Consider the following 27,375-nt stretch of genomic DNA (forward strand, 5'->3'; position numbering starts at 1 on the left):
TGTATTCATTTATACACCACCAGGGAATTCAAGCGTAGTTTGTCTCTGGACGAGGCTGGACCCAGCAGCTCAGATAATACCATCCGGACTCAAAATCTCTGCATTCATCAGCTTTGCCTTCTCTGTGGGGTTTCATTTCCTGGCTCCTCTGGGTGTTACATGGCCACTTCACTGAATCAAATGTAGAGGAAGGCAGAGTTTCTCTGTCCAATAGCTTGAAAAGACATCAAGGAATGGGGACTTGTTTTCTCTGGCTGACCCTTCGTGGGTCATGAGCCCTGTCCTCAACCAATCAGCATGGCCCGGAGGAGTCCACCTGTTGGCTTCCTTTAGGTCAAAGGCTGTGAATCTGACTTCACAGGAGACTGATAAAACAGAACACAAGTGGCCACTACCGGATGGAATTAGGATGCTCTGAGAAAGACACATTAAATATCCACAGACTCTCATAGAAGATTCCACTCACAGAAGATGCGGAAATGGTCCTTATGAACACTTGAAAAGATGCCTGAGCTCACTGGTAATCTGGGAAATGCAAAGTAAAACATCAAACAAGAAATAACATTGCCACCTCTCCCATCCAGGGGTGATAAGTGAAAGCTGTACCCAGCTAGCGTTGGTAAGAGTACAGGAACGGGGGGCGCCTGGGTGGCTCAGTCGGTTAAGCATCCGACTTCGGCTCAGGTCATGATCTCGCGGTCCATGGGTTCGAGCCCCGCATCGGGCTCTATGCTGACCACTCGGAGCCTGGAGCCTGTTTCGGGTTCTGTGTCTCCCTCTCTCTCTGCCCCTCCCCTGTTCATGCTCTGTCTCTCTCTGTCTCAAAAATAAATAAACGTTAAAAAAAATTTTTTTTAATAAAAAAAAGTACAGGAACGGGGTGCTCATACAATGACAGTGGGGTGTCAACTGGGGCACCCTTGGGGGACAACAATCTAACAATACATTCTGAAGGTTTAAGTCCTCACTTCTAGAAATCTCTGGAAATCGCTGTGAGTGCCCAAAGACAGGTATATAAATGATGATGGCCAAAGGATTGTTTGTTAAAATGAAGAGTGGAAACACCTTAATGGTCCGTCCACAAGAAATGGACACATTACAAGTAGGAGAGGTGATCACGGTCGCTTCTTGGAGGAGGTGGTCCGCAAGCTGCGACCTGAAGGAAATAGGCGGCTGAATCTATATGGAAGACCCGACAGGAGGGAAAACACAATGGGCGGGCAAGGGTGGTGAAGCGCTCACGACCAGCGTAGACTTTCTGGGTTTGAATCCTGCTCTGCCATTGACTTACGGGAGGATCTTGTGTGAGTTGTTCGCCATTCCTCCACGCCTCAGTTTCTCCATCTGTAGAGCGGGGATAACAACACTTGTCTCGTGGGGCTGTCATGGAGAGTCAGCGAAGGGATATTTGTGAAGCACTTGAAGCTTTGCCCTGCACGGATCACACATCACCGTGGACGTAAGGGTGTCGATGCGACACATCCCCTCGCTCCCCTGGCTGTCCTGCAGCCAAATGGTTTCCTGTTCTCTCCCTGCTTCCGCCCTGCAGGACCTGCATCCCTCCTGTCCACGTGGGGGCGCGCTCCAGCTCAGCCTGGAAACGCGGGGAGCTGAAGTTCCAACGTTACACGCATCAGGTGTGGACAGCAGTTGGGGGTTGAGGCCTCAGTCTCTCCGCCCTGCACCCAGCCCCCTGACCTGTACCCTGCATGGTCCCTCAGGTGACTGCACCAGCCCCGGTTAAGCTGACCGCCAGCGGCACACGGCACAAACCTGCTGGGTTCCTCAAGAGAACCCTCTGCTGGTCCTTCTGCGAGCCCTGTCTCATTTCACGCCCTCACAGAGCTTCCTGGAATCACCTCCTGGGGCGGTGATGAGACTCCGCGAGTCTGGAGGGTCAAACATTTTTTTTAGTTTATTTATTTAGAGAGAGAGAACAAGAGCAGGGGAAGGGTGGAAAGAGAGGGAGAGGGAGAGAGAGAGAGAGAGAGAGAGAGAGAGAGAGAGAGAGAGAATCCCATGCAGGCTCCACACTGTCAACGCAGAGCCTGATGTGGGGCTCGAACTCACGAAATGTGAGATTTTGACCTGAGCCGAAATCAAGAGTTGAATGCTTAACCGACTGAGCCACCCAGATGCCCCTCTCGAGAGTCACACTTGTGGAGGCCCTTCACCTGAGGAAGAAGGAATCAGCAATGTGGTCCATCCCTATGATGGAATAGTATTCAGCCATAAAAAGGAAAGAAGGTCTGATCCTTGCTACAAGGCAGACTGAGGCTCCAGAACATTACCATAAGTGAGGGGAGCCAGACACAAGAGGTCCACTGGTTCTGTACTTCCCTTTATGTGAAATATTTAATTATTTATTTTAAATGTTTATTTACTTTTGAGAGAGAGAGAGAATGTAAGCAGGGACGGGGGAGGGGCAGAGAGAGAGGGAGAGACACAGAACTCCAAGTGGGCTCCAGGCTCTGAGTTGTCAGCACAGAGCCCGACGTGGGGCTCGAACTCACCGACTGTGAGATCACGACCTGAGCCGAAGTCAGATGCTTAACCGACTGAGCCACCCAGGCACCCCTATATGAAACATAAAATATTTCAGGATTCAAACCCAGAAATACATAATACACGGAGTCAGAAAGCAGACTCTTGGTTGTAGGGGATGGGGGAGTTTGGAGAACAGGGAAATGAGGGGTGACTGCTTGGTGGGTTAAGGGCTTCCTTTTGGGGTGATGAAAATACCTTGGTGGGGTGCCTGGGTGGCTCAGTCGGTTAAGCGTCCGGCTTCAGCTCAGGTCATGATCTCACAGCTCCTGAGTTCAAGCCCTGTGTCGGGCTCTGTGCTGACAACTCGGAGCCTGGAGCCTGCTTCGGCATCTGTGTCTCCCTCACTCTCTGCCCCTCCCCCGCTCACACTCTGTCTCTCTCTCAAAAATAAACATTTTTTAAAAATTTAAAAAAGAAAAAGAAAATAGTTTGGAAGCAGATGCAGGTGATGGTTGCACAGGAGTGTGAATGCACCAAACATCACTGAGTCGTTCACTTTATTTTTTTAATGTTTATTTATTTTTGAGAGAGAGAGAGAGAGCCAGAGCATGAGCGGGGGAGGGGCAGAGAGAGAGGGAGACACAGGATCGGAAACAGGCTCCAGGCTCTGAGCTGTCAGCACAGAGCCCGACACGGGGCTCGAACTCATGGACCACAAGATCAAGGCCTGAGCCGAAGTCCTGTGCTTAACCGGCTGAGCCACCCAGGCGCCCCTGAATTGTTCGCTTTAAAGCGATTAACACTGGGGTGCCTGCATGGCTCAGTGAGTTGAGTGAGTGACTCTTGGCTTCGGCTCAGGTCATGATCCCACAGTTTGTGAGTTCCAGCCCTGCCCTGTGCTGACAGTGTGGAGCCTGCCTGGGATGCTCTCTCCCTCTCTCTCTCTGCCCCTCCCCTGCTAGTTTATAGAACTGTCTCCATCAACCTTCTTGACCCTCTGTCCTGCCTCACCATTGGATTCTTCACCGTTGGAGACCTCTGCTGGTCTCCAGCTGACATTACAATGTCATATGTTACAATGTGACATATACGTTACAATGTGACATACACAAATTTGTTCATTGTTGTTTTTTCTCCCTGGAATGTAAGCTTCATGGGGGCAGGAGTTTTGTCTGTTTTATTTACTACCACAGCGCCTTGCCTGGCACGTGGTAGGTGCTCAGTGAATCCTGATTAGGCGGAGGAACATAGCAAGATAGGCGTTAGCATCTGCAGCTCACAGACGGGGAAATGCAGGCTCAGTGATTTGCTAAGGTCCCACGATTAGTAAGTGGAAGACAGAATTTGAAGTCGGGCCATCTGGGGCCACGGCCCATGCTGCAGGGAGCTTTCCTTCATCAGCTTCCCATTCCCTGCTGGGATGAGTTAGAAGTCAGAAAATTAAAGACGTACAGGCCATGACTCATGTCTCAGGCAAGGAAGAGGGAAATCATGACCCGGAGCTGAGTCATCGTTTCTGCTTCCCTATGTGCTGACTCTTTCATACTCTGGTTCTTGGCCTTGCTGGGCTCTTCCCTGGGGTGAAGCCAGGGGCTCAACATAGTCCAAGGCTCCTTCCTCATCTTGACTCTGCCCTCTTGGCTGGGACAGTCTGATCCAGGCAAAACCACACATTCGGTCCAGGCCAGCAGGGCCCAGAGAGACACGTAGATCCTGGAAGCAAGAATCCGAGGCCCCTGTAAGGTCTGAACGCTGGCAGCGGTAAAACCTCAGACAGCAGTCCAGCTTTTAGGTTTTCTTGGATGGATGGTGCCGGGAGTAACTTATTTAAAAACGCTAGTTAAGGGGCGCCTGGGTGGCTCAGTCAGTTAAGCCTCCGACTTCAGCTCAGGTCACGATCTCGCGGTCCGTGAGTTCGAGCCCCGCGTCAGGCTCTGGGCTGATGGCTCGGAGCCTGGAGCCTGTTTCCGATTCTATGTCTCCCTCTCTCTCTGCCCCTCCCCCGTTCATGCTCTGTCTCTCTCTGTCCCAAAAATAAAAATAAAATAATAAAATTAAAAAAAAAAAACGCTAATTAAATCTAAAAAAACAAAAAACCCTGGGGTGCCTGGATGGCTCAGTTGGTTGAGCGTCTGACTTCGGCTCAGGTCATGATCTCGCGGTCCATGAGCTCGAGCCCCGCATTGGGCTCTGTGCTGACAGCTCAGAGCCTGGAGCCTGCTTCGGATTCTGTGTCTCCCTCTGTCTCTGTTCCTTCCTTGCTCAGTCTCTCTCCCTCAAAAATAAATAAACATTTAAAAAAATTTTTAACTTATTTAGCAAAACATGGAAATAAAAATTAGTAAAAAAAAAAAAAACAACCCACTAATTAAGTCACTTTTTAAAAAAGAACACAGCCTTAACATCAGAAAGAGATGGCTGTGAAACCCAGCTCTGCTGCTTATTAGCTGTGTGCCCTTGGCATGCTACGTGACCATTCTGTTCTCCAATTTCCTCACCTGAAAAATGAGGAAATATTGTCTGCTTCCCAGGTTTGGCAAGAGGACAGAACAGGACATTTCTTTCTTTTTTGTTTTTTGTTTTCATTAAAAAAATGTTTATGTATTTATGTATTTTTGAGAGAGAAAGAGAGAGAGAGAGAGAGAGAGAGTGGGAGGGGCAGGGGCGGGGAACAGAGTATCCAAAGCAGAAAGAGGGACAGAGGATCCAAAGAAAGTGGGCTCCACGCTGACAGCAGTGAGGCTGACGTGGGGCTCGAAATCACGAACCACGAGATCAGGACCTTAGCCAAAGTCGGATACTCAACCAAGTGAGCCACACGGGTGCCCCTCTTTGTGTTTTATTTTTTTTAACTTTATTTATTTTGAGAGGTAGGGGAGGGGCAGAGGGAGGGAGAGAAATAATCCCAAGCAGGCTCTGCACCATCAGCACAGAGCCCGCTGTGGGGCTCAATCTCATGAACCATGAGACCATGACCTGAGCTGAAATCAAGCTTAACCAACCGAGCCACCCAGGCTCTGCTACAACAGAACATTTGGAGTGAGGGCCATTTAGCCAGTTTGTTCAGCCTAAAGAAGGAGGAAAATGTGACTTAAGGGCATAAAGACCATGGACTGCTGAGGCCTGAGGCCCAAGGCAGATTTGGGGGGCGGGGGGGGGGGGGGAGGGCAGTTGGAGGTAACGGGATTCTGGGCGTGGGCCCCTGTCTGGCCAGTGAGTCAAAGCTTGAGGCTGCACAAGTGGTTTAACCTCTGGCAGCTTTCCTTTCTCCATCCCCACAAGAGTGGGGGTTGGGCCGTGCTAGACCCTGCCCTGTCCCTCAAAGAATGACAGTATTCCACAAAAGGAAACCTGTGAAGGGACATCACGGTAGGGGATCTGAGGGCAGGGGGTTAAAACTATTACTCTGGTCATACACAAACATATTTTTGTGAAAGACTCTAACGATTCAAATCGATGTACAGCAAAGTACGAAGTTCCTTGCCATCAGCTTCTGCCATCAACAGTTTGGAGCACATCCTTACAGCCTCTTTGCTCTGCATTTATGTGGATTTGTGCACAGGGCTATCAGCTCACGCCAACTGGGCACTGACTACATGTCAGGCACTGCTGAAAGCAATTTACATAGATGAACTGATTTAATCTACACGACCATATGCCACGAATTCCATAATCTCTCTTTTACACAGGAGGAAACGCCGACCCAGAGGGGTGAGGTAACCTCCCCAAAGCCACACGGCTTCAGAGACGAGGGGCTGGGATTCGAACCCAGATAGCCCGGCCCCAGATTCTATACACATGACCATTGCATTCTACTCTCTCATTTTAGAAATTAAAAAAAAAATTTTTTTAAGTTTATATATTTTGAAAGAGAGACAGCACAAGTGGGGGAGGAGCAGAGAGAAAGAGGGAGAGAGAGAATCCCAAGCAGACTCCGAACTGCCTGTGAACTCACTGCTCAAACTCATGAAACCCTGAGATCATGACCTGAGTCGAAACCATGAGTCAGACACTTAACTGACCGAGCCACCCAGACCGTCTCTTAAATATTGTCTCTTTTCCACAAATGGGATCATACCTCCTGCATTTTTTGCATGTTGCTGTTTGCACTTGATACATTGTACTTACTTGCTTGCTTATTTATTTATTTACTTCAGAGGGTGGGGAGGGGAGGGGCAGGGACAGAAAGGGACAGATGACCTGAAGCGGGCTCTGCATGGACAGCAGAGAGCCTGATGCAGGGCTCGAACCCACGAACTGTAAGATCATGACCTGAGGCGAAGGCAGACACTTAACTGACTGAGCCACCCAGGCGCCCCTGCACTTGATACATTTTAGAAAGCATCCCATGTCAGTTCATACTGGGCCTACCTCCCTCACTTCAAGGGTGGCACAGAGCAGGAAGATGCTGTAGTACCTTTGGCAGAGATCTGTTTGTTTTCCTCATTGCACTTAACAGTTTGTAATAATTTTCTCTGTTGCTTTACTTACTTACCATCTGCGACTATAAGCTTCATGAGGACAGGGGCCCATCTGTCTTGTTCACTTTGAATTCCTACTTCGTATCTCAGGGACTGGCTCCGTGTAGGAGCTTAATAAATAGTATGTGCCCCTGGAGAGTAGTTGAATAATTAAATAAATGAACCCAACATACAAAATATATTGACGTCATGTTTCTATAGGCCTGACATACACACATTGCATTGTTTTCCAAATATTAATTAATGGGGCCTTTGGAATTTCCCTGAGGGGCTGGCCGAGGGTGCTTCCATGTGGAAGACGCAGGACACAAATAGAGCGAAATGATTTATTCTGGGTCACTGATGACTCAATGTCTGGGAATAGAAACACACTCCAAAACCTTTGCTCTAATTAGTCAAGGTAATTATTAGGCACAATAATTAGGCATGAATGACCTCAGCCAGGCTGTTTTGTGACCTCTGGAATTTAAGACCTGTACTAATTTTGCTTTAATGGCAGGATTTGTTGTGGCTTGCCACCCCCACCCCTTCCCTGCTTTTTCTGAGCAAACAAACATTTGTCACAAAACACAATCTTTTGGGGGCATCTGGCTGGCTGAGTCGGTAGAGCATGTGACTCTTGATCTCAGTCTTGGGGTTTTGAGTTCGAGCCCCACATTGGGTGTGGAGCGTACTTGGAAATAAAACCTTTAGGGGCACCTGGGTGGCTCAGTCGGTTGAGTGAATAACTCTTGATTTAGGCTCAGGTCACGATCCCAGGGTCGTGTGACCGAACCCCATGTCAGGCTCCACGTGGAGCATGGAGTCTGGTTAGGATTCTCTCTCTCTCCCTCTGTCCTTCGCCCACGCGTGCTCTCTCTCTCTAAAAATAAAAATAAAATAAAATAAAATAAAATCTTTAGAAAACACACACACGCACACACCCTTTTCAATGAGATGCTTGGCCTCACCCACTGTCACATTCTGGAGTCGTCCCTCAGATTACTGCCCTCTGATACAGCTTTTGCTTTTGTGGGATTCTTTTGGTTTGGGGTTATTGTAAGAGGTGGACTCTGGTCCCTGAGAAACTCCTCTCCTGGCTCCTTCGCTTATTGAAGCGATATTTACTGCGCCCCCTTCTGGGAGCAGAGGTCTATGCACCCCAACAGAGCCAACAGGGAGTAAAACAATTCCCACCCTGGAAAAGAATTCTCAGGGCGTCCCTGGCAGGGTGAAGAGGGTTTACGGCATTTTGGTTTCCTCTTTATCTTACTCTTGGCTCGTCATCGCAGCTAGCATTTCCCATGATCTTCCTCTATATGATGCATGGTGTTATGTGAGTTTACTAGAAACAGTCCTAGAAATAGTCCTATGAAGAATGTTATTACTATTAGTGCTAGGATTACCGCCCCCGTTTTACAGATGCACAGGGGCTTAAGTGACTTGCCCAAATTCACACAGTTGGTAGGTAAGTGACAGTGGCAGGACCTGAACCCAGTCTTCAGAATGGGTGCTCTTACCCACTATACCAGGCTCACTATACCAATATTTTGGATTCTCCAGGAAGGTCTCCAAATTCTCTGACATTGTACACCCACTTCTTTTTCTGTTTTATTTATTTATTTAGAGGGAGGGGCAGAGAGAGAGGGAGACCGAGAATCCCAAGCAGGCTCCCCCACTGTCAGCACAGAGTCTGACACGGGCCTCGAACTCACAACCTTGAGATCATGACCTGAGCATTACTCAACTGACTGAGCCCCCCAGGTGCCCCTGCTCACCCACTTCTATACTCACAAGACAAAATTTCCGGGGGACCCTCTGGCTGATGGCAAGGCCCCAGTAAGGCAATGAGTAGGGATATGGAGATGAACCAAAGCCAATGCTTGCCTTAGAGTTGGGGCCGTTTGGAGGAAGGACCGGGACTTTGGAGTGGGACCCTGGCCTCAAATCCTGGCTGGGTCAGTAATTAGGGTTGCCAGATTTAGCAAATCAAAGCATAGGTCAGACAGTTACATCTGACTTTCAGATAAACAGTGAATAACTTCTTAGTATAAGTATGTTCCATGCGTGGGTTGCATTTCATCTGGCAACCTTACAGGTAATTAATTGCTGTGTGACCTTGGGTCCTTCACTCAATCTCTCTGATCTCAGATTCCCTGCTTTCCCAATGAGAAAACCAATTCCCATTGCACAGGGTTGCTTTCAGAAATAGGAAAGGGTGTGGGGCGCCTGTGTAGCTCAGTCGCATGAACGTCTGACTTTGGCTCAGGTCATGATCTCACGGTTTGTGAGTTTGAGCCCCATGTCGGGCTCTGTGCTGACAGCTCAGTGCCTGGAGTGTGCTTCAGATTTCAGACTCTTTCTGTACCTCTCCCGCTCGTGCTCTCTCTGTATCTCTCAAAAATAAATAAACTTAAAAAAAGAAAGAAGAAAGAGTGACTATATTAAGCACTAGGAATGCTGAGGTGCTTCCTAACTGGTCCATTTTCATAGCCCGCTCCAACTTGCCCTGTGCGGGAGCTGGGGTAGAGGGGACTTTGAAAACCAGCTCAGTCCACGGCCTACTGAGAACCTTTTGAGGTTCCCAGGGCACCTGGACTGAAGCCCAAAGGCATCTGGATGTACCTCAAGTCCCTTCGCAGCAGGTGGTGTCCAGGGCAGAGACCCTTCTCGGAAACCACCGCAGTGGCTAACCTAGGATTGTATTCTCTCTGCGTCTCCCCAAGTGCCCAGCTCCAGGCGTGAAGCTCCCAAAGTGAAGCAGGAGCGAAATGCAGGAGATTTCAGGCCTGAGATGTGGAAACAGTCCAGTGGGCTACCACCAGATATCCCTCCGTTTCTCTCCAGCCTCCTGAATCTTCCCCATCTCGGCCACCCCTCCCCAAACGGCTGTTTGCTGCCGAATTGCGATAACCTTCTTGCAGGCTTACCGGCTTCCAGATTAAAACTAACCGTAGCAGAATTTTTAATCTGAAAATTTTAGAGGGAATAAGGGCGCCTGGCTGGCTTAGTCGGTCGAGCATGTGACTCTGGATCTCAGCATCTTGAGGCTGAGCCCCACGTTGGGTATAGAGTTTACTTAAAGAAAAAAACAGGGGCACCTGGGTGGCTGAGTCAGTTGAGTCTGACTTGATTTCAGCTCAAGTCACGATCTCACAGCTGTGAGACCAACCCCCGCATCGGGCTCTGTGCCGACAGTACAGAGCCTGCTCGGGATTCTCTCTCTTCCTCTCTCTCTCTCTGCCCCTCCCACTCCCTCCTCTCCTCTCTAAAATAAAATTTTAAAAATTTAAAAAAGAAAAAAAAACAAGTAGAAAGAATAGAAAAATGGACTAGCTCATCAGCTCACGGTCGATGCTGTTTTCCCAAGTCTAGCCAATCCAAGAGTCATTAAAAAAAAAAAAAGTCTCTTTTGTGAATCTTGCACATCAAAAGCCTTGGCTTTCAAGATTATCATCTCTGCCATGAGTTTCAAAAGCCCGTTTAGCAACTTGGTGAAAGCCAAGAATTTGGCTGTTTGGCCACTTTCTGCTTTCTTTGTTTGAATTGGTTTGGGTCAAGCCTGTCCAAGGGATATGTAATGATTCAGGCCTCAACCTCAGGACTGGGTTTTGTGGGGAGAGGGGTCAGAGGGTTTCTTTTATAAAGGGAACATAGCATTGGTGCGTGTGCAAAACATGCTAGTCATTGCTATTTTTGTTGTCAGAATAATTTTAGTGAATTTCAATGATTTCTCAGAACACTCACAGATGTGATGGCCACTCCTTTGTTCTTCTTTTGTATTATTATTTTTTAAATTTTATTTTAAGTGCATTTATTTTGAGTGAGAGAGAGAGAGAGAGACAGAAATGAGTGCCAGAGAGGGGCAGAGAGAGAGGGAGACAGGAAATCCCAAGCAGGCTCCACACTGTTACCACAGAGTCTGGCTCAAGGCTCAAACTCACACACAGCAAGAACATGACCTGAGCCTAAAGCAAGAGTTCGATGCTTAACTGACCACCCAGGCGCCCCTCCCCCCGCCAACCCTGGTTTTTTTTCCCTGTGTTTTTAAGCTCTTCAACTACCATTTCTCCTAATTTAAACTCTTGCCAGATCCTAACTCCCAACTCTGGGGTGGTTATTCTCTGCACTGAATAAGTCAGTATCCTAGGTGTTTCTGCAAGAGCACCTTCTCAGGGCTGCATCCATCCAGGCTGGCAAACCAGTGGCTTGGCTGTCACCTGAAGCCACATGTCATCTGAAAATCTGATGCTCCTGCTTTGCGTTGCATCATCTGATTTCCGGTCATAAGCATTGGCATTAATGTTGAAGTCAGTCACCTGTTTAAAAAAAAGCACGAAGTCCCTTTGCAGCCAAATCCACTGAAATTTCCCAATGTTTTCCAACACCAGAAGTCTCCCAGAATCAGGACTTAGCCAGACAGGATAATTCAGGCCCAGACAAGATACACACTGAAGGGGAAGGAAGGATGGTTAGGGGTGAGAGCCACTTACTGAGAATAGAATCGCTGGTGTTTATCCTCAGCTCAGCCAACAACTTCCCTGGTGCCCCCACAGGCCACAGCCAGGCTCTGTTTCCAAACGGCAGTTTTCCTGATGACAAAATCGGAAGAGCCTTGTGTCCTTACAGCTAGAGGCAAGAACCCTTGTGTGTTTTTTTTTTTTAAGTGGACCAAATGATCACAATTGGTTGTGATTTTTTTTTTTTTAATGTTTATTTATTTCTGAGAGAGAGAGAGAGCTTGCACAACGGAGGGGCGGAGAGAGACAGGGAGAGAGAGAATCCCTAACAGTCCTGATGTGGACTCAATCCCACCAGCCGTGACATCATAACCTGAGCCAAAATCAAGAGCCAGATGCTCAATCAACCGATCCACCCAGGCACCCTGGGTGATTTTTTTTTTTTTTAATAATAAAGTTTTAGAACAGTTTTAAATTTACAGAAAAGTTGTGAAGATAGTGCCAGCAATTCTCCATATACCCTACACCGTCTGCGTTTCCCGCATGATTTTCCCATATTACAAACACCTTACATTATTATCATGTATTTGTCACAATTGACCAATGTTTGTATTTATTTTGTGGAATTTTTTTCAATGTTTACTTTTGAGAGAGAAAGCGAGAGACCGTGTGTGAGCAGGGGGAGGGGCAGAGAGAGGGAGACACAGAATCTGAAACAGGCACCAGGCTCTGAGCTGTCAGCACAGAGCCTGACATGGGGTCCGAACCCACCAACAGCGACACCAGATGCCATTGAACTGCAGGGTTGTCGATTTTAAAGCTAATTTCCTATTTGGGGCACTTAGGTTATTTTCAGTTTTGGGTTCCTACAAATAATTCTGTAATAAGCTAGGTTGGGTTTTCTGCTAACCAAATCTTTGCATACAGATTTGTTTTCTTCACATAAATTTCTAAACATAGAATCGAAGGGTTAGGGTGACATATTTGAAATCTTTGGATGCGAACTGCTGAACGCCCTCCGCATTTCCACTCTCACCCCGGACAGCGTATGAAATGCCTATTTCTCTATATCCCCACCAACACCGCATATTAAATAGTTGTTTAAAAATCTGTGCAAATTGCTTTGGTGTGTTTAAAAAAAAATTTTTTTTAATGTTTTTATTTATTTGAGCGCCTGGGTGGCTCAGTCGGTTAAGAGTCCGACTTTGGCTCAGGTTGTGAAATCGCGGTTTGTGAGTTTGAGCCCTGCATCAGGCTCTGTGCTGACAGCTCGGAGCCTGGATCCTGCTTCAGAATCTGTGTTTCCCTCTCCCTCTGCCCCTTCCCTACTCACACTCTGTTTCTGTCTCTGTCTCTCTCAAAAATAAACAAACATTTAAAAAAATTTTTAAAGAAATATCATAAACAAAAACAAGTGTTCTGTGGATAGGAACTTCATTGTGCCTCAATTCCTCTTTAAAATAGGAATAAAAATATCAACCTCCTTGAGGAATTATGGGGATCAAATAAGTTAATACAAAGGCGTTATCATAAATATCAACACATGTAGAATCAAAATTAACAACTCAGGAAACAACAGACATTGGTGAGAATGCAGAGGAAAGGGAACACTTTTGTACTGCTGGTGGGAATGCAAACTGGTGTAGCTACTTGGGAAAACATGTGAGGTTCCTCAGAAAATTAAAAATACAACTACCCTAGACCCAGCAATTGCACTACTAGGTATTTATCCAAAGGATACAAAAAAATGCTGATTCGAAGGGGCACATGCACCCCAATGTTTATAGCCAATAGCCAAAGTATCAAAAGAGCCCAAATTCCCATCGACTGATGAATGGATAAAGAAGATGTGGTACAATGGAGTATTGCTCGGCAATGAAAAAGAATGAAACCTTGCCATTTGTAAAACGTGGATGGAACTAGAGTATATTATGGTGAGCGAAATAAGTCAGAGAAAGACAAATATCATATGATTTCACTCATATGTGTAATTTAAGGAACACAACAGATGAACACAGAGGAAGGGAAGGAAAAATAAGGTTAAAAACAGAGAGGGAGGCAAACCATAAGAGACTCTTAAATACAGAGAACAAACTGAGGGTTGCTGGCAGGGTGTTGGGTGGGGGAATGGGCTAAATGGGTGATGGGCATGAAGGAGGTGCTTGTTGGGATAAGCCCCAGGTGTTTTATTGTCGATGAATCACTAATTTCTATTCCTGAAATCATGATTACACTATATGTTAACTAACTTGGATTTAAATAAAATAGGGGCGCCTGGGTGGCTCCATCAGCTAAGCATCCGACTCTTGGTTTCGCAGGCCATGATCTCAGGCTTTCGTGGGTTTGAAACCCACGTGGGGCTCTGCACTGAGCATGAAGCTGCTTGGGATTCTCTCCCCCCCCCCACCCCTCCCCTGCTCACACTGTCTCTGTCTCTCTCAAAATAAATAAATTAAAAAAAACCTAAATAAAATAAAAAAAAAAACCCACATGTGAAATCTTATGTGTGGCTGGGCGACCTTCTATGAAAATGTTATTAAGGATTGCCGCAACATCCAGGTCTTTGTTCTTGGGTGTCAGGAGATAGTGTTAGGCAGGGTCATATGACTGGCTCTGGCCAACAGATTATGATCAGAAGTGATGTGTCACTTCCTATCCGAGGGAGCAAAAAGCCACCGTAAGTAAGACTCTCCAGGCTTCGTCTTCCCCTTCGCGGAGGGTGGAGTCCCAAGACAGAAGCTGCCTGCATCCCTGAGTCACTGTGCATCATCCCATGGAGGGCAGCAGCTGTGATGGATTGTTGCCTGGACCCAGAGCAGGCTCTGCCTGAGCAAGGAATTCACTTCCGTGAGGTTTAGCTGATTCGATCTTCTTGTCATTGTGGTTCAGTCACTGGCAGTAGCCTGACTACTAGAACAGATGTTTGAATGTTCCCAGACAATAACCCACACAGTGCATTTGGGGGATGCAGCGTACCGCCCCCCGAATCCTTCACCCCGCCCTGAGCCTGGGCCTCTCCTGTTCTCTTACAAAAGGCTGTTGCTTCAGCTGCTGGGAGAATTCGCAGAAACACAGTCTGCCAAACATATTGGTACCATCAGCTCTTAGCACCCCTGGGGTACAGGGGACATGATTCTAATTTTTTTTTTCAGTTGAGATCTAACTGGCAATTGACATGTAACACTGTATTAGTTCCAGGTATGCAACATAACGATTCAATATTTGTATATATTGTTAAATGATGACCACAGTAAATTTAGTTAACATCCATCACCACACAGCTTTACAGACCCTTTCTCCTTGTGAATAGAACTTGTAAGATTTACTGTTTCAACAACTTTCCAGTGTACAACACGGTATTATTAACTCTAGTCTCCATGCTATACAAGTGCTGTATTTTTTAAGAAGGAAAGAAAATGTCCTTGTGATTTTGGGATTGTGGTCTGCCAGCGCCATGGTTAACGCACCCCCGTTTAGGAAGAGCTAGGGAAGATGCACATATTTGCACCTGTTCCTTGTGCTGGGCAGCCTCTGAGGGGGTCCCCAAAGATCCACACCTCCTGGTATTCATGCCCTTGTGTAATTCCCTTCCCCATGGTGTGGGCTGAACTCACTGACTTGCTTCCAATGAATAGAAATACAGCCGAAGTGATGGACGTCACCTCCAAGGGTAGGTTATAAAAAACTGTCATTTCTGTCTTGGGCACCTCCTTTCTTTTCCTCTGCTGAAAAGAATCCAGCTGCCAGGTCCTGAGCTGCCCCGTAGAGGCTTAATTAACATAACTATCACCCAAACTGTTTCCTTTCCCAAAGGAGATTACAATAGAATCTTCTTGTAATCCCTCCTTCTGGTCCTTCCCTGTCCTCCCCCACATCCCCAGGCAACCTTTCATCTGTTTTCTGTGGCTATAGATTAGTTTGCATTTTCTGTAAAGGGAATGAATCATAAGGCACGCACTTTTTTTTTTGGGGGGGGGTCTGGCTTCCTCTACTTAGCATAGTTATTCGGAGATTCACCCGTGTTGTACTGTGGACCGAGAGTTCATTTCTTCTCACTGCTGCATAGCAGTCCCCTGTATGGATGCACTATGGTCTGTTTATCTTTCCACCTGTTGGACATTCGGGTTGCTTCCAGTTTCTGCCTATTGCAGAGAAACACAGGGGGGTGCCTGGGTGGCTCAGTTGGTTAAGCATCTGATTTCAGATCAGGTCATGATCTCACACTTCATGAGTTCAAGCCCCGCTTCCGGCTTGCTGCCTTCAGTACAGAGCCTGCTTCAGATCCTGTGTCTCTGGCCCTCCCTCACCCAAATACTAAACAAAAAAAATATTTGAAAGAAGAGCATGTAAGCATAAGTGCGGATATAGGCTTTCTTTTCTCTTTGGTAAATACCTAGGAGTATTGGTGGAAATGGTATTGGAAATGGTAGAGTATTATCGTGAGTGTATGTTGAATTTTATTTTATTTTATGAAGTTTATTTTTATTATTTTTTATGTTTATTTTTATTTTTGAGAGACAGAGTACCAGCAGGGGAGGGGCAGAGAGAGAGGGAGACACAGAATTGGAAACAGGCTCCGGGCTCTGAGCTGTCAGCAAAGACCCCAACATTGGGGCTCGAACTCAGGGAGTGTGAGATCATGATCTGAACTGAAGTTGGACTCTTAACTGACTGAGCCACCCAGGTTCCCCTATGCTTTTATTTATTTATTTATTTATTTATTTATTTATTTATTTATTTTTATTTTTTTTTTTCAACGTTTATTTATTTTTGGGACAGAGAGAGACAGAGCATGAATGGGGGAGGGGCAGAGAGAGAGGGAGACGCAGAATCGGAAACAGGCTCCAGGCTCTGAGCCATCAGCCCAGAGCCTGACGCGGGGCTCGAACTCACGGACCGCGAGATCGTGACCTGAGCTGAAGTCGGACGCTTAACCGACTGCGCCACCCAGGCGCCCCTCCTATGTTTTTGTTTTTAAAGTAATCTCCACACAGTTGGATATTACCTAATTCTCTAAACTCACAATCCCAAGATCGAGAGTAAGATTCCCTACCAACTGAGGCAGCCAGGCATCCTGTATACTGAATTAACATTTTTTTTTTTTTTTAAGTTTATTCACTTATTTTGAGAGAGAGAGAGACTACGGGAGGGGCAGAGATAGAGGACGAGAGGATCCCAAGCAGGCTCTGCACCATCATCATGGATCCTGATGGGCTCAAACTCATCAACCATGAGATCATGACCTAAGCCTAAACTAAGTGTCAGGTTCTTAATGGGCTTAGTCATCCAGGCACCCCCTGTATGTTGAATTTTAAAAGAAACTCTTGGCTTATTTTTCAAAGTGATTGTACCACTCTACAGTCCCACAAACTACTCTGTAAGATGTTTAACCATTCTGGAACTAACCAGTAAACACCACAAGTCCCAGTGTCTGTGACAGCCATCTCCCACCACCCCCCATTCCAAATGCTTCCCAGAATGGGGCGATACCCCCACCTCTGCTAGACCAGAGGCATTCTTGTTCCAGTGGTAGGAACCCCCATTTATGAACCATGGAAGGAAGCTTGTGAACCCATATTTCTTTTTTTACTTCTTTTTTTTTTTTTTTTATTTTAAGAAAGAGCGCGCGTGAGCAAGGGAGAAGGGGCAGAGGGAGAGAGAGAGAGAATCCTAAGCAGCTTCCATGCTGCGCGGTGCAGATGAATCCTGACACGGGGCTTGATCCCACAGCCCTGGGATCATGACCTGAGCTGAAATCTAGAACCGGAGGCTCAACCAACTGAGCCACCCAGGTGCCCCTGTGAACCCATATTTCTGAACTGAGTTCATGGTAGCCAATGTACAAGACGGTAAGAAGAGCAGGAGGTAGCGACTAGTGGTACATCTTGGCTTGGCTTTGCATTTTGTGGTTCTTTGGTTTCTGAAAAGACCAAACTGCTCTTTATTTAGAAAACCACGGTTTACATGTAGCGGAGAAACACCCCGTGGTGGTTGGAACTTACAGTCAGGAACCATTTGTTTTCTATTCTTAACTTTGCCTCTGGCCCTGGAGCCTCCCAAAGCCTCCCTGGGGTAAAAATAAGTGGTGTTTGGTAATCTGGGGCTGAAAGGTGGTACTTAAGTCAAAAGTACACCTGAACTCAGCTAATTTTCTCTAATCACCTGTACCAGCCAAGGATCAGCGGGTGCGGGGGGCTTGGGGGGGGGACGTGATTATGATGCAACCACAACCACGCACTGCAGGACGGCACGGAACAGTGTTGTGATTCTGAAAACCTTCATCCCTGGACCTTATCAAGCTGGAGTGTGCATCAGAATCCCCAGGAGGGCTTGTTAAAGCACAGACTGCCTGGTCCCACCCCAGAGATTCTGATTTCAGGTGTCTGGAGAGGTGCCTGAGAATTGTCATTTCTTTCTTCCCTTCCTTCCTTCCTTTCAGTATGCTCCACGTGGAGCCCAAAGTGGGGCTTGAACTCACAACCCTGAGACCAAAACCTGAGCTGACATCAAGAGTCAGATGCTTAACTGATTCCTACCCCCCCCTTTCTAAAAAATTAAAAAAGATTTTTTAGGGGCGCCTGGGTGGCTCAGTCAGTTAAGCGTCCAACTTTGGCTCAGATCATGACCTCGCAGTTCGTGAATTTGAGCCCCACATCGAGCTCTCTGCTGTCACTGCCCACTTGGGATCCTCTGTCTCCCTTTCTCTCTGCCCTTCCCCAGCTCTCATGCACACTCTCAAAAATGAAAACAAATTAAAAAAATTTTTATTTTTTATTTATTAAAACTTTTTATATTAATTAATTATAGTTTTTATTTTAGAGAATCTTCGTTTCTAGTAAGTTCCCAGTTGGCACACCTGCTACTGATCATGGGGCCACTCTCTGAGATGCGCTTCCTTCCTGGAGGTCTTTGCTAAGGTCAAGTCCAGCTGAGTCAGTGACCTTCAGCTGGGGTGATTTTGACCACCAGGGGGCGAGACTTGGAGACATTTCTGGTTGCCACAGCTGGTGCGCAGTGAGCATTGCTACTGGCATCTAGTGGGTAAAAGCCACGTCTCAAAGCATGAGACAGCCCCCCACAGGAGTTATTCGACCCAGAATATCAACAGTGCTGAGGCTGAGAAACTCTGAACTGCCGAGGAAAGCATAAATACATCAGAAGATTATTATTACAAGGAGTAAATAATACGCAGCCATTAGGAAGAATGCCCTTTAGACCTTTTATTTCTTTTTTTCTTAGGCATTTTTAAAAATGTTTATTTATGTATTTTTAAGAGAGAGAGAGGGAGTATGAGCAGGGGAGGACAAAGAGAGGGAGACAGAGAATCCCAAGCAGGCTCCACTCTGTCAGCACAGAGCCCGACTTGGGGCTTGAACTCATGAACCAGTGAGTCGGATGCTTAACTGACTGAGCAAGCCAGGTGTCCCATTTTCTTATACCTTTTTGAAACTTGAGGAATTGTTTGTGATGGGGGGCAGGGGAGAAAAGGAATACGTTCAACATTATCAGTGGTTTCATTAATTTTCTTTATACTTTATCACTTCCTAGAAGTTTCTTGTTTCTGTGTTTATTTATATGGCATCTGTTTCCATTTAAAAGGACCTAATCTAGTACACTTTAGGAGAGTGTTAACTAGTCGGTGGATACGTGGCTGGGGAAACCCAATGTCTTATAAGTCAAATCAATGGCGAGTTGACAGGTTCTTAACAACTGACTCCCTGAAAAGAAAAGCTCTGGTTTGCAGTATTTGCTGATTTTCATGCTGTAAACATGCCCCCCCCCCCGGTGGCTGATTTCAAGCCACCTCATGATGTCACCGGAGAAGGAGTTGGGTAGATGAGCACAACTGGCTGGCCAAGCCCATAGGAGCCAGGGGCCCTGCTGTTAATTATGGAAATAATTATGTTAATATAAAAGACTTGAAAAATATATACATTTTTTAATGTTTATTTTTGAGAGAGAAAGAGAGAACGAGTCGGGGAGGGACAGAGAGAGAGGGAGATACAAATCTGAAACAGGCTCCAGTCTCCGAGCTGTCAGCACACAGCCCAACGCAAGGCTCGAACCCACGAACCGTGAGATCATGACCTGAGCTGAAGTCGCAGAATGCTCAACTGACTGAGCCATCCAAGAGCCCCAAGACTGGAAAAAAGTATTAAAAGACTGGAAGGAAAAATGGCAAAAGGCTAATAGTAGTACATTGGGATTATGCAAACATTAGAAACTATGAAGCTCCAGCTTAATACGAAATGAATTTGAGAGCGGGGGGGGGGTGGTGGGGGGTGGGTAGGGAAACAGAGGTGGCTCCTAGGCTGGGTTATGTCCTGGATTATGGAGGAATAGAATCACCTAGCCATTCAATCGACGGAATGGGAAAAGATATTTGCAAATGACCTATCGGATAAAGGGCTAGCATCCAAAATCTATAAAGAACTCACAAACTCCACACTCCCAAAATAAATAATCCAGTGAAAAAATGGGCAGTGGACATGAATAGACACTTTTCCAAAGAAGACATCCATATGGCCAACAGGCACATGAAAAGATGCTCAATGTCACTCCTCATCAGGGAAACACAAGTCAAAACCACACTCAGATACCACCTCACACCAGTCAGAGTGGCTAAAATGAACAAATCAGGAGACTATAGGTGTTGGCGAGGATGTGAAGAAATGGGAACCCTCTTGCACTGCTGGTGGGAATGCAAACTGGTGCAGCCGCTCTGGAAAATAGTGTGGAGGTTCCTCAAAAAATTAAGAATACAATTATCCTACGACCGAGCAATAGTGCTACCAGGCATTTACCCAAGGGATATAGGAGTGCTGATGCATAGGGGTACATGTACCCCAATGCTTATAGCAGCACTTTCAACAATAGGCAAATTATGGAAAGATCCTAAAGGTCCATCAACTGACAAACAGATAAAGAAGATGTGGTTTATATATACAGTGGAATAGTACTTGAGAAAGAACGAAATCTGGCCTTTTGCAGCAATGTGGATGGAACTGGAGGGTATTATGCTGAGTGAAATAAGCCAGGCAGAGAAAGACAGATACCATGTTTTCACTCATAGGTGGATCCTGAGAAACTTAACAGAAGACCATGGGGGAGGGGAAGGGGAAAAAAAGTTACAGAGAGGGAGGGAGGCAAACCATAAGAGACTCTGGGATACTGAGAACAAACTGAGGGTTGATGGGGGGGTGGGGGAGAGGGGAAAGTGGGTGATGGGCATTGACGAGGGCGCCTGTTGGGATGAGCACTGGTGTATGGAAACCAATCTGACAATAAATTAAAAAAAAAAAAAAAAAGAATCACCTAGCCATTAATGTTACTTAGCTCCCAATTTCTGGTCTCCACCCAAATTCTAAATTTGTGACAGAGAATCAGTTGACCTGATCCTATGTCAATTGTAGTGGAGGTTGGGGGCGGGGGGGAAGATGCATATAAACATGCGGTGCATGGGGGGGGCATGTGCTGCAGGTGAAATGTGGGTGAGGTAGAAGTGATGGGGGCTGGGAGACTCTGCTGTGGAACGCCCGGTCAAGGAGGACTGCTCAGAGGAAGTGACATGTGAACTGAGACCTAAATGACAAGAAGGTGCCTGACAGCCTGGGACTGTGTTTTGAGAACAGCCAGCAAATGCCTTCCCACTCAAGATGCCGTCTGTGCATTGGGGCACGGGCATCGCTGGGGGCTTATTGGATGCGCACCCACCCAGGGCGCACCCCAGCTGTGTGGAACTGGACTGTGCATTTGAATGAGATCGACCGGGGGGAGGGGGGGGGTTCAGGTGAGAATCACAGAGCTGGGGATTGAATTCGAGAGCCTGCCTTACTGTTTCAGGATGCTGGTTTCGGTCAGGTACTGTGACTCCACTGCATAGACATCTTGCCTCAATGAGAAGCTGTTTCTCTAGTGAGACCCAGGCTGGCAAACGGAACTGAGCCTTTGTTTTTCAGAGCTGTGCCATTTTATTACTTTATTTTATTTTTTAAATGTTTATTTTTGAGAGAGAGAGGAGAGCGCACACACAAGTAGAGGACGGGTAGAGAGAGGGAGAGGGAGACACAGGATCTGAAGTGGCTCCAGGCTCTGAGTTGTCATCACAGAGCCTGACATGGGGCGCGAACTCATGAACTGCAAGATCATGGGCTGAGCTGAAGTTGGATGCTGAACCGAATGAGCCACCCCAGCGCCCCTGAGAGCTGTGCCATTTTAAAACTGGTTTTGGGGGGCACCTGAGTGTCTCAGTCTGTTAGGCATCTGACTCTTGGTTTCAGCTCAGGTCATGATCTCATGGTTCGTGAGTTGGGGTCCTGTGTTGGGCTCTGCGTGGACAGCATAGAGCCTTCTTGGGATTCTCTGTCTCCCTCTCTCTCTGCCCCTCCCTGGCTCGTGTTCTCTTTCCCTCTCTCTCAAAAACAAACATTTAAAAAACCCCCACGGATTTTAGGAAAGTGAAGGAATCACTTAGCAGGCAGAAGCCGGAGGCCTGAGAAACAGCGTTATCATGAGACTTTTCACAGTGACATCACCACCGGGCTGAAGCGTGCCTTCAGCCCAAGCCCTGGGCACCACAGGCAGAGTTCTCACAAGTCGGAAAGGCCACGGGCTGTCTTTCTGAATGCACTTAATTGCCTGTGATTCACCCCTCAGAGAGGAGCCAGAAAGAGAGATCGTTCCTAACCGGAGTACTATCTGATAACTGGCAGCAACTTGCAGCTATAGTTCCAGGCTGAACACCAGCCCTGGAAGGAACACGCTGTTGTAATGGGGCAAAGTTGCATAAAAGGTGGGTAAAAGCAAAGAGGAAGCACAACCAGCAACCTCAAATTTCCCCAAGCTACAGGAGATTACATTTATTTAGCACTGCGCAGATTACTACGTCCTTTACATATAACGAGCAATGGATTGCGTTTAGCTGTTGGTGCAGAGACCCAACCACAGCTGCTCATATAAACTAGAGGGCTTTTTTTTACTTAAATAGTGGTCTGAGGACATCCACAAATTCATCAGACTTCCTCCTTTCTGCTCCACTATTCTCGGCATATGGCTGCCTTCCTCAAGGTTACCTCATGGTCAAAGATGGCTGCTGCAGCCCTGGCTACCTTGTTTGAGTTCCAGGCAACAGGAAGGAGGAAGTAGCAAGAGCAAGAGACCAAGCTAAGTCACTTCCTTTTAAAAAGCTTTCCTGGAAGCCCCACCCAATGACTTCCTCTTATGATTTCATCATCCTCCCTTCCTTGCAAAGGAGGCTGGGAAATGTAGTCCTTAAGCTGGGCACACTGCCCACTTGAATACAATTTAGGCTCTGTTTGCAAAAAATAACTGTCGAATGGATATTGGGAGAGAAGCATGCAGTCTCCAACATGCTTACATTATCCCATTCTGTGCTCAGTTTTGAGAGACCTTTGGGAGAATCTATAATTTCCCCCACAAGGTCTGAGATTCTCTGACACTTTTTTCTGTGTTATAAACAGACTAGCAGTATTTTTTCTTTCTTTTTCTCTGGGGGGGGGGGGAGGGGAGAGAGAGAGAGAGACAGAGAGAGAGAGAGAGAGAGACAGAGAGAGAGAGAATCTTAAGCTGGCTATATCTCATGACCCCGGGTTCATGATCTGAGCTGAAATCAAGAGTCGGATGCTCAATCAACTGAGTCACCCAGGCACCGCAAGATTAGCAGTATTTTCTCTTTTTCTTAAGAAAGGTAGAATTATTTGCCCAAGGTAAGCTGCATTTCATAGCAAGGGGAGGAGAACATATAAGGTTTCAAATCTGTCAAAAATCTTCTTTCACAATTTGTTTTCTGTGTTTCTACAGAAAACAAGAGTTTAGCGAGAAACACGTCCCTTTAATTTACCAAGTGAGGTGAGTTGTGACCACATTTGATCACAGGAAAGTCATGAGAAGGAATCAGAACACGTCCCTCCCACACTCCTTCCCCCACCTCCCAGAAGAGCAGATCACTGTTCCCATACGCGGTGACTGAAATGTGAGTGGGGGGAGTCACCCGCATCTCCAACAAGCCACCCCACCTTTGGAGTCCAGGACTGCACGGTCATAGAATCTCACCCTCAGTAGGAAGCTGAGTGCAGCACGGGTACAATCGAGATGTGGTGTTTTAAAGTATATCCCCATTTCTATGGCATGCCTCCCTTCAAAGGTGGAGCCAGTCCCCCTGGCCTTGACTGCGACCCAGAGTTAGTGGCTTGCTTCCATGGAAGAGACTGTACACATGCTGCATGACTTCTGAGGCTGGGTCATAAAAAGGAGAACTTCCTCCTGGCATTCTCCCTCAGCTCACCCCCTCTGGGGGAACCAGATGCCATGTCTTGCAGCAAAAGTGAAATTCAGAAACCAGCTCAAGAGTGTACTTAATAACGCCAACACTGGTGCTAAACTTGAGCAGGCAACGTATTAAAACCCAAAAAGGACTGCCTTTTTTTAAATGTATGTGCGGTGAAATGTTAAGTAAAAGATGTTTGATTTTATCTTATTTTTATTGACCTCTTGTGCTCACAATGTTATTTGACTTTTCTCATGTCTTTTGACTCATGCCCTTCATTCTAACTTTGAGCTTTCCTGGCAGTAATTGATCTATGAGGCCGCGTGTATGGCCTACTGTGATGAATGCACGCATCATGTATCACGAGAAGCTGTGGGTATCACCCATTCTCTTGACATTGCTGTGTGGTAGTCCAAGAGAGAAGGAAAAAGATGGGCTTCCATTTCAGTTTTAATTCAATCACATGGGGGCGCCTGGGTGGCTCAGTCAGTTGAATGTCCGACTTCGGCTCAGGTCACAATCTCGTGGTTCATGAGTTCAAGCCCCGCGTCGGGCTCTGTGCTGACAGCTCAGAGCCTGGAGCCTGCTTCAGATTCTGTGTCCCCCACTCTCTCTGCCCCACCCCTGCTTGTGCTCTCTCTGTGTCTTTCAAAAATGAATAAACATAAAAAAAATTTTAATTCAGTCATGTGAACAAATAATCTTGGGAGTGTGGAAAGCCTTTCTAAGCCTGATGCAAAACTCAGGAGCTATAAATTCAAAGACTGAACTCTTTAAAAAAAATTTTCAAAGCAAGAAAAATGGAAAAGGATAAACGAAACAGAAAGCCAATGACAACCTGGGAAACTAGACTAGTCAAAGTACAGCCATAAGGAGATAACCTTTTTTCATTTCTTTGATCAGCGAAGTGCAGAGTTTTTGGTTTTTTTTTAATACCATTAGTAAGACTATGGAAAAATGGCACACATGTATTTATGGGAGCCAGTGCCAATTGCTCTGCCTTTCTGAAGCACATTTTCTTTTTCTTTTTTTGTATTTTTTTTATGTGTATTTATTTTTGAGAGAGACAGAGCCTGACATGGGGCTTGATCCCATGAACCATGAGATCATGACCTGAGCCAAAGTCAGGAGTCGGCTGCTCAACCGAGTGAGCCACCCAGGAGGCCCTTTCAGAATATTTTAAAAGGATTTATGTACTGACAAGGAATGGTGTCAAACTATGTTGAGAAAGAAGAGTGCGATAGTACTCATAAAATGATCGTGTGCTTTTCCTTAAAGGGGGGACATACATACGTATAGTTACATACACACATACACAAGGACACCATTTCCAAAGGTTACATGTTAGCTCTTGAGTATAGGACACATGCCAGACAAGGTAGGTGGAATAACTTTTCACTTCTTACTTTCTGTTCTTCTGTGCAATTGGAATTCTTCCATTGAAACAAGGAGTACTTGTTAGAACCAGTGAATACAGAATACGGTGCTCTTACAGGGGATTCTACCTCATGGAATGTATAGGAAAGGAGGAATTAAAGGATGGCCAAGATGGGTTAGTTGTACAGAGACCCTGAGTACGTGTTCCTATACTACTAAAACACTGAAAACAGCCAAAATGCTTTGTGGTGATGAACTGATACATTATGATGGGCCTGTACCATGGGGTACTATGTGACTTGTTAATAAGAAGTAAGCAGGTGACTACTGTTGACATTTAAGGAACATGGGTTTGAACTGCGTTGGTCCACTTATATGCAAATTTTTTTCAGTCAATACAGTACAGTTCTGTGAATGTATTTATTCTTCCTTGTAATGTTCTTAGTCACATTTTCTTCTCTCTAGCTTCCTTTATCGTAGGAACACAGTATATAATACATACATAGCATACAACCTACATGTTAACCAACTGTATATGTTATGATGGATGAGGCTTCCAATCAATAGAAAGCTATCAGTAGTTAAGTTTCAGGGGTGTACAAAGTCACATGGATTTTCAACTGTGCGTGGAGTCATACCCTTAACCTCCACATCGTTCAAGGGTCAACTGTATATTGTTGGCATGGAAAAGATGTATTACAAAATGGAAAATAAAAGGTCAGTTTCATAACAAGCTGTGTAATATATCTTTCGTGTTTAAAAGTGTTTACGTATAGGGGTGCCTGGGTGGCTCAGTCAGTTAAGCATCCGACTTTGGTTCAGGTCATGATCTCGACGTTTGTTCGAGCCCTGCATTGGGCTGTGTGCTGACAGGTCAGAGCGTGGAGCCTGCTTCAGATTCTGTGTCTCCGTCTCTCTCTGCCCCTCACCCACTCACGCTCTCTCTCTCAAAAATAAATGAATGTTAAAAAAAAACTTAAAAAAAAAGTCTTTATGTATACATACCTGAAAGTCTGGAAGGTGTTAAAAATCAAAGTGCAGGGGCACCTGGCTGCCCTAGTCTGTGGAGCATGTAATTCTTGATCTTGAGGTCCTGAGTTCCAGCCCCACGTTGGGCATGGAGCCTATGAAAAAAAAAAAAAAGAAGAAAGTATACATTAACTCACATTTTCTTCAGTCATCAAATGCTACTTACTTTAAATTTTTTTTTTTTCAACATTTATTTATTTTTGGACAGAGAGAGACAGAGCATGAACGGGGGAGGGGCAGAGAGAGAGGGAGACACAGAATCGGAAACAGGCTCCAGGCTCTGAGCCATCAGCCCAGAGCCTGACGCGGGGCTCGAACTCACGGACCGCGAGATCGTGACCTGGCTGAAGTCGGACGCTTAACCGACTGCGCCACCCAGGCGCCCCAAATGCTACTTACTTTAAACGGATGTGAAGTTTCCAGAGTTTAGCTGAGAGATGTCACATGCACTGTGGCTCCTATAGACCTCCCAATTCCAAGGTTGGAGGCTAATCCAGGATCACTTTCTCAGGCCCCTTGAGGACTAATTTTTTTTTTTTTTTTTTTAGTGCCAGTCTATATTGAGTAATTTCGTGGATGTGTGAGGAACTCAGTTCTTTTCTCATTTATTCTCATTGAATCTTGAAAGCAAACCTCAGGAATTTCTGTTATCATCTCCATTTTTGATGCTCAAAGAGTCTTACTAATGTGCCCAAGGTCACTCAGACAGGAAGTGCCTATAAAGTTATTTAGAAAGCCAAACTAGATGGCACTATCTCATCAATAGAAAGAAAAAAAATGTGGTTCAAGTCAAACTAGATTATTACTGGTTTTGTAAGCCTTTTCCATGTCTGTGCCTTTCTTTTTATTTTATTATTATCTTTTTAATGTTTGTTTATTTTTGAGAAAGACAGAGACAGAGTGTGAATGGGGGAGGGGCAGAGAGAAAGGAAGACAGAATCCGAGACAGGCTCCAGGCTCTGAGCTGTTAGCACAGAGCCCGACGCGGGGCTCGAACCCACAAACTGTGAGATCATGACCTGAGCTGAAGTCGGATGCTTAACCCACTGAGCCACCCAGGCGCCCCTTTATTTAATTTAATTTAATTTAATTTAATTTAATTTAATTAAAAAAATTTTTTTAACGTTTTATTTTAAAAAAAAAAATTTTTTTTTTCAACGTTTATTTATTTTTGGGACAGATAGAGACAGAGCATGAATGGGCGAGGGGCAGAGAGAGAGGGAGACACAGAATCGGAAACAGGCTCCAGGCTCCGAGCCATCAGCTCAGAGCCCGA

At 46.0% G+C, this 27,375-nt stretch overlaps 1 long non-coding RNA gene across 2 annotated transcripts; it reads right to left on the reverse strand.

Moving 5' to 3' along the window:
• On the reverse strand, positions 1 to 26,257 carry LOC115504088. 2 transcript variants are annotated; one of them, XR_004343037.1, is made up of 5 exons: positions 26,076 to 26,257; positions 11,441 to 11,539; positions 1,774 to 1,889; positions 1,292 to 1,344; positions 1 to 525 (listed from the first exon to the last, which is right to left on the reverse strand). It is a non-coding gene; the product is annotated as an uncharacterized LOC115504088 (long non-coding RNA). The 2 variants fall into 2 exon arrangements; XR_004343036.1 differs by having other exon boundaries at positions 1,292 to 1,432.
• Positions 26,258 to 27,375: the final 1,118 nt, after the last annotated feature.

Source organism: Lynx canadensis, chromosome E3, assembly GCF_007474595.2.
Source record: "Lynx canadensis isolate LIC74 chromosome E3, mLynCan4.pri.v2, whole genome shotgun sequence".
Lineage (NCBI taxonomy): Eukaryota > Metazoa > Chordata > Mammalia > Carnivora > Felidae > Lynx > Lynx canadensis.